Genomic DNA, 7,795 nt, shown 5'->3' on the forward strand with positions numbered 1-7,795 from the left:
TTTTATCCGAAACTTCCCCGGAACACTTCCGGTGTCCGAATATAGCCGTCCAATATATCAATCTTTGTGTCTCAACCATTTCGAGACTCCTCGTCATGTCCGTGATCACATCCGGGACTCCGAACTAACTTCGGTACATCAAAACTCATAAACTCATAATATAACTGTCATCGAAACCTTAAGCATGCGGACCCTACGGGTTCGAGAATAATGTAGACATGACCGAGACACGTCTCCGGTCAATAACCAATTGCGGAACCTGGATGCTCATATTGGCTCCTACATATTCTACGAAGATCTTTATCGGTCAGACCGCATAACAACATACGTTGTTCCCTTTGTCATCGGTATGTTACTTGCCCGAGATTCAATCGTCGGTATCTCAATACCTAGTTCAATCTCGTTACTGGCAAGTCTCTTTACTCGTTCCGTAATACATCATATCACAACTAACTCATTAGTTGCAATGCTTGCAAGGCTTATGTGATGTGCATTACCGAGAGGGCCCAGAGATACCTCTCCGACAATCGGAGTGACAAATCCTAATCTCGAAATACGCCAACCCAACATGTACCTTTGGAGACACCTGTAGAGCTCCTTTATAATCACCCAGTTACATTGTGACGTTTGGTAGCACACAAAGTGTTCCTCCGGCAAACGGGAGTTGCATAATCTCATAGTCATAGGAACATGTATAAGTCATGAAGAAAGCAATAGCAACATACTAAACGATCGGGTGCTAAGCTAATGGAATGGGTCATGTCAATCACATCATTCTCCTAATGATGTGATCCCGTTAATCAAATAACAACTCTTTTGTTTATGGTTAGGAAACATAACCATCTTCGATTAACGAGCTAGTCAAGTAGAGGCATACTAGTGACACTCTGTTTGTCTATGTATTCACACATGTATTATGTTTCTGGTTAATACAATTCTAGCATGAATAATAAACATTTATCATGATATAAGGAAATAAATAATAACTTTTGTATTGCCTCTAGGGCATATTTCCTTCAGTCTCCCACTTGCACTAGAGTCAATAATCTAGTTCACATCGCCATGTGATTCAACACTAAGAGTTCACATCACCATGTTATTAACACCCATAGTTCACATCGTCATGTGACCTATACCCAAAGGGTTTACTAGATCCAATAATCTAGTTCACATCATTTATGTGATTAACACCCAAAGAGTACTAAGGTGTGATCATGTTTTGCTTGTGAGATAATTTTAGTCAACGGGTCTGTCACATACAGATCCGTAAGTATTTTGCGAATTCTATGTCTACAATGCTCTGCACGGAGCTACTCTAGCTAATTGCTCCCACTTTCAATATGTATCTAGATCGAGACTTAGAGTCATCCAGATCTGTGTCAAAACTTGCATCGACGTAACTTTTTACGACGAACCTTTTGTCACCTCCATAATCGAGAAATATTTCCTTATTCCACTAAGGATAATTTTGACCAATGTCCAGTGATATACTCTTAGGTCACTATTGTACTCCCTTGCTTAACACAGTGTAGGGTATACAATAGATCTGGTACACATCATGGCATACTTTATAGAACCTATGGCTGAGGCATAGGGAATGACTTTCATTCTCTTTCTATCTTCTGCCATGGTCGGGCTTTGAGTCTTACTCAATTTCATACCTTGTAACACAGCCAAGAACTCTTTCTTTGACTGTTCCATTTTTGAACTACTTCAAAATATTGTCAAGGTATGTACTCATTAAAAGAAACTTATCAAGCGTCTTGATCTATCTCTATAGATTTTGATGCTTAATATGTAAGCAGCTTCACCGAGGTCTTTCTTTGAAAAACTTCTTTAAAAACACTCCTTTATGCTTTGCAGAATAATTCTACATTATTTCCGATCAACAATATGTCATTCACATATACTTATCAGAAATGCTGTAGTGCTCCCACTCACTTTCTTGTAAATACAGGCTTCACCGCAAGTTTGTATAAAACTATATGCTTTGATCATACTATCAAAGCGTTTATTCCAACTCCGAGAGGCTTACACCAGTCCATAAATGGATCGCTGGAGCTTGCACACTTTGTTAGCTCCTTTTGGATCGACAAAACCTTCCGGCTGCATCATATACAACTCTTCTTCCAGAAATCCATTCAGGAATGCAGTTTTGACATCCATTTGCTGGATTTCATAAAATGCGGCAATTGCTAACATGATTCGGACAGACTTAAGCATAGATACGAGTGAGAAACTCCCATCATAGTCAACACCTTGAACTTGTCGAAAACCTTTTTCCGACAATTCTAGCTTTGTAGATAGTAACACTACTATCAGCGTCCGTCTTCCTCTTGAAGATCCATTTAATCTCAATGGCTCGCCGATCATTGGGCAAGTCAATCAAAGTCCATACTTTGTTCTCATACATGGATCTCATCTCAGATTTCATGGCCTCAAGCCATTTCGCGGAATCTAGGCTCATCATCGCTTCCTCATAGTTCGCAAGTTCGTCATGGTCTAGTAACATGACTTCCAGAACAGGATTACCGTACCACTTTGGTGCGGATCTCACTCTGGTTTACCTACGAGATTCGGTATTAACTTGATCTAAAGTTACATGATCATCATCATTAGTCTTCCTCACTAATTGGTGTAGTAGTCACAGGAACAGATTTCTTGTGATGAACTACTTTTCAATAAGGGAGAAGGTATAATTACCTTATCAAGTTCTACTTTCCTCCCACTCACTTCTTTCAAGAGAAACTCCTTCTCTAGAAAGGATCCATTCTTAGCAACGAATGTCTTGCCTTCGGATCTGTGATAGAAGGTGTACCCAATAGTCTCCTTTGGGTATCCTATGAAGACATATTTCTCCGATTTGGGTTTGAGCTTATCAGGATGAAACTTTTTCATATAAGCATCACGATCCCAAACTTTAAGAAATGACAACTTTGGTTTCTTGCCAAACCACAGTTCAGATTGTGTCGTCTCAACGGACTTAGATGGTGCCCTTTTAAAAGGGAATGCAGCTGTCTTTAATGCATAACCCCAAAACGATAGTGGTAGATCGGTAAGAGACATCATAGATCGCACCATATCTAATAAAGTACGGTTATGATGTTCGGACACACCATTATGCTGTGGTGTTCCAGGTGGCGTGAGTAGTGAAACTATTTCACATTGTTTTAACTGAAGGCCAGACTTGTAACTCAAATATTTTACCTCTGCGATCATATCATAGAAACTTTTATTTTCTTGTTACGATGATTCTCCACTTCACTCTGAAATTCTTTGAACTTTTCAAATATTTTAGACTTGTGTTTCATTAAGTAGATATACCCATATCTGCTCAAATCATCTGTGAAGGTCAGAAAATAATGATACCTGCCACGAGCCTTAACACTCATCGGATCTCATACATCAGTATGTATTATTTCCAATAAGTCAGTTGCTCGCTGCATAGTTCCGGAGAACGGTGTTTTAGTCATCTTGCCCATGAGGCATGGTTCGCAAGCATCAACTGATTCATAATCAAGTGATTCCAAAAACCCATTAGCATGGAGTTTCTTCATGCGCTTTACACCAATATGACCTAAATGGCAGTGCCACAAATAAGTTGCACTATCATTATTAACTTTGCATCTTTTGCTTTCAATATTATGATTATGTGTATCACTACGATCGAGATCCAACGAACTATTTTCATTGGGTGTGTAACCATATAAGGTTTTATTCATGTAAACAGAACAACAATTTATTCTCTTACTTAAATGAATAACCGTATTACAATAAACATGATCAAATCATATGCATGCTCAACACAAACACCAAATAACACTTATTCAGGTTCAACACTAATCCCGAAAGTATAGGGAGTGTGCGATGATGATCATATCAATCTTGGAACCACTTCCAACACACATCGTCACTTCACCCTTAACTAGTATCTGCTTATTCTGCAACTCCCGTTTCGAGTTACTAATCTTAGCAACTGAACTAGTATCAAATACTGAGGGGTTGCTATAAACACTAGTAAAGTACACATCAATAACATGTATATCAAATATACTTATGTTCACTTTGCCATCCTTCTTATCTGCCAATCACTTGGGGTAGTTCCGCTTCCAGTGACTAGTCCCTTTGCAGTAGAAACACTTAGTCTCAGGCTTAGGACCAGACTTGGGCTTCTTCACTTGAGCAGCAACTTGCTTGCTGTTCTTCTTGAAGTTCCCCTTCTTCCCTCTGCCCTTTTCTTGAAACTAGTGGTCTTGTCTACCATCAACACTTGATGTTTTTCTCGATTTCTACCTTCATCAATTTCTGCATTACGAAGAGCTTGGGAATCATTTCCGTTATCCCTTGCATATCATAGTTCATCACGAAGTTCTACTAACTTGGTGATGGTGACTAGAGAATTCTGTCAATCACTATCTTATCTGGAAGGTTAACTCCCACTTGATTCAAGCGATTGTAGTACTCAGACAATCTAAGCACATGCTCACTAGTTGAGCGATTCTCCTCCATCTTTTAGCTATAGAACTTGTTGGAGACTTCATATCTCTCAACTCGGGTATTTGCTTGAAATATTAACTTCAACTCCTGGAACATCTCATATGCTCCATGACGTTCAAAACGTCTTTGAAGTCCCGATTCTAAGCCATTAAGCATGGTGCACTAAACTATCAAGTAGTCATCATATTGAGCTAGCCAAACGTTCATAACGCCTGCATCTACTCCTGCAATAGGTCCGTCACCTAGCGGTGCATCAAGGACATAATTCTTCTGTGCAGCAATGAGGATAAACCTCAGATCACGGATCCAATCCGCATCATTGCTACTAACATCTTTCAACACAATTTTCTCTAGGAACATATCAAAATAAACACAGGGAAGCAACAACGCGAGCTATTGATCTACAATATAATTTGCAAAATACTACCAGGACTAAGTTCATGATAGATTTAAGTTCAATTAATCATATTACTAAAGAACTCCCACTTAGATAGACATCCCTCTAATCCTCTAAGTGATTACATGATCCAAATCAACTAAACCATGTCCGATCATCACGTGAGATGGAGTAGTTTCATTGGTGAACATCGCTATGTTGATCATATCTGCTATATGATTCACGCTCGACCTTTCGGTCTCCGTGTTCCGAGGCCATATCTGTATATGCTTGGCTCGTCAAGTATAACCTGAGTATTCTGCGTGTGCAACTGTTTTGCACCCGTTGTATTTGAACGTAGAGCCTATCACACCCGATCATCACGTGGTGTCTCAGCATGAAGAACTTTCGCAACGGTGCATACTCAGGGAGAACACTTCCTGATAATTAGTGAGAGATCATCTTATAATGCTACCGTTAATCAAAGCAAGATAAGATGCATAAAAGATAAACATCACATGCAATCAATATAAGTGATATGACATGGCCACCATCATCTTGTGCTTGTGATCTCCATCTTCGAAGCACCGTCATGATCACCATCGTCACCGGCGCGACACCTTGATCTCCATTGTAGCATCGTTGTTGTCTCGCCAATCTTATGCTTCCACGACTATCGCTACCGCTTAGTGATAAAGTAAAGCATTACAGCGCGATTGCATTACATACAATAAAGCGACAACCATATGGCTCTTGCCAGTTGCCGATAACTCGGTTACAAAACATGATCATCTCATACAATAAAATTTAGCATCATGTCCTGACCATATCACATCACAACATGCCCTGCAAAAACAAGTTAGGCATCCTCTACTTTGTTGTTGCAAGTTTTACGTGGCTGCTACGGGCTTAAGCAAGAACCAATCTTACCTACGCATCAAAACCACAACAATAGTTTGTCAAGTTGGTACTATTTTAACCTTCGCAAGGACCGGGCGTAGCCACACTCGGTTCAACTAAAGTTGGAGAAACTGTCACCCGCTAGCCACCTTTGTGCAAAGCACGTCGGGAGAACCGGTCTCGCGTAAGCGTACGCGTAATGTCGGTCCGGGCCGCTTCATCCAACAATACCGCCGAACCAAAGTATGACATGTTGGTAAGCAGTATGACTTATATCGCCCACAACTGACTTGTGTTCTACTCGTGCATATAACATCAACACATAAAACCTAGGCTCGGATGCCACTGTTGGGTTTCGTAGTAATTTCAAAAAAATTCCTATGCACACGCAAGATCATGGTGATGCATAGCAACGAGAGGGGGAGAGTGTGATCTACGTACCCTTGTAGATCGACAACGGAAGCGTTAACTTAGTTGATGTAGTCGTACGTCTCCACGGCCCGACCGATCAAGCACCAAAACTACGGTACCTCCGAGTTCTAGCACACGTTCAGCTCGATGACGATCCCCGGACTCTGATCCAGCAAAGTGTCGGGCAAGAGTTCCGTCAGCACGACGGCGTGGTGACAATCTTGATGTTCTACTGTCGCAGGGCTTCACCTAAGCACCGCTACAATATTATCGAGGACTATGGTGGAAGGGGGCACCGCACACGGCTAAGAATATGATCACGTGGATAAACTTGTGTCCATGGGGTGCCTCTTGCCTCCGTATATAAAGGATCCAAGGGGGGGTGCGGCCGGCCCTAGTAGGAGGCGCGCAGGAGGAGTCCTACTCCTACCGGGAGTAGGACTCCCCTCCCTTTCCTTGTCTAATTAGGAGAGGGGGAAGGAAGGGAGAGAGGAGAGGGGGCGCCGCCCCTCCCTCCTTGTCCAATTCGGACTAGGGGGAGAGGGGGCACGCGGCCTGCCCTGGCAGCCCCTCCTCTTCTCCACTTTAGGCCCATGAGGCCCATTAACCCCCTGGGGGGTTCCGGTAACCCCCTCGGTGCTCCGGTTTTATCCGAAACTTCCCCGGAACACTTCCGGTGTCGAATATAGTCGTCCAATTTATCAATCTTTATGTATCGACCATTTCGAGACTCCTCGTCATGTCCGTGATCACATCCGGGACTCCGAACTAACTTCTGTACATCAAAACTCATAAACTCATAATATAACTGTCACCGAAACCTTAAGCGTGCGGACCCTACGGGTTCGAGAATAATGTAGACATGACCGAGACATGTCTCCGGTCAATAACCAATAGCGGAACCTGGATGCTCATATTGGCTCCTACATATTCTACGAAGATCTTTATCGGTCAGATCGCATAACAACATACGTTGTTCCCTTTGTCATCGGTATGTTACTTGCCCGAGATTCGATCGTCGGTATCTCAATACCTAGTTCAATCTCGTTACCGGCAAGTCTCTTTACTCGTTCCGTAATACATCATCTCACAACTAACTCATTAGTTGCAATGCTTGCAAGGCTTATGTGATGTGCATTACCGAGAGGGCCCAGAGATACCTCTCCGACAATCGGAGTGACAAATCCTAATCTCGAAATACGCCAACCCAACATGTACCTTTGGAGACACCTGTAGAGCTCCTTTATAATCACCCAGTTACGTTGTGACGTTTGGTAGCACACAAAGTGTTCCTCCGGCAAACGGGAGTTGCATAATCTCATAGTCATAGGAACATGTATAAGTCATGAAGAAAGCAATAGCAACATACTAAACGATCGGGTGCTAAGCTAATGGAATGGGTCATGTCAATCACATCATTCTCCTAATGATGTGATCCCGTTAATCAAATAACAACTCTTTTGTTTATGGTTAGGAAACATAACCATCTTCGATTAACGAGCTAGTCAAGTAGAGGCATACTAGTGACACTCTGTTTGTCTATGTATTCACACATGTATTATGTTTCCGGTTAATACAATTCTAGCATGAATAATAAACATTTATCATGAT

Source organism: Triticum dicoccoides, chromosome 3A (assembly GCF_002162155.2).
Source record: "Triticum dicoccoides isolate Atlit2015 ecotype Zavitan chromosome 3A, WEW_v2.0, whole genome shotgun sequence".
Lineage (NCBI taxonomy): Eukaryota > Viridiplantae > Streptophyta > Magnoliopsida > Poales > Poaceae > Triticum > Triticum dicoccoides.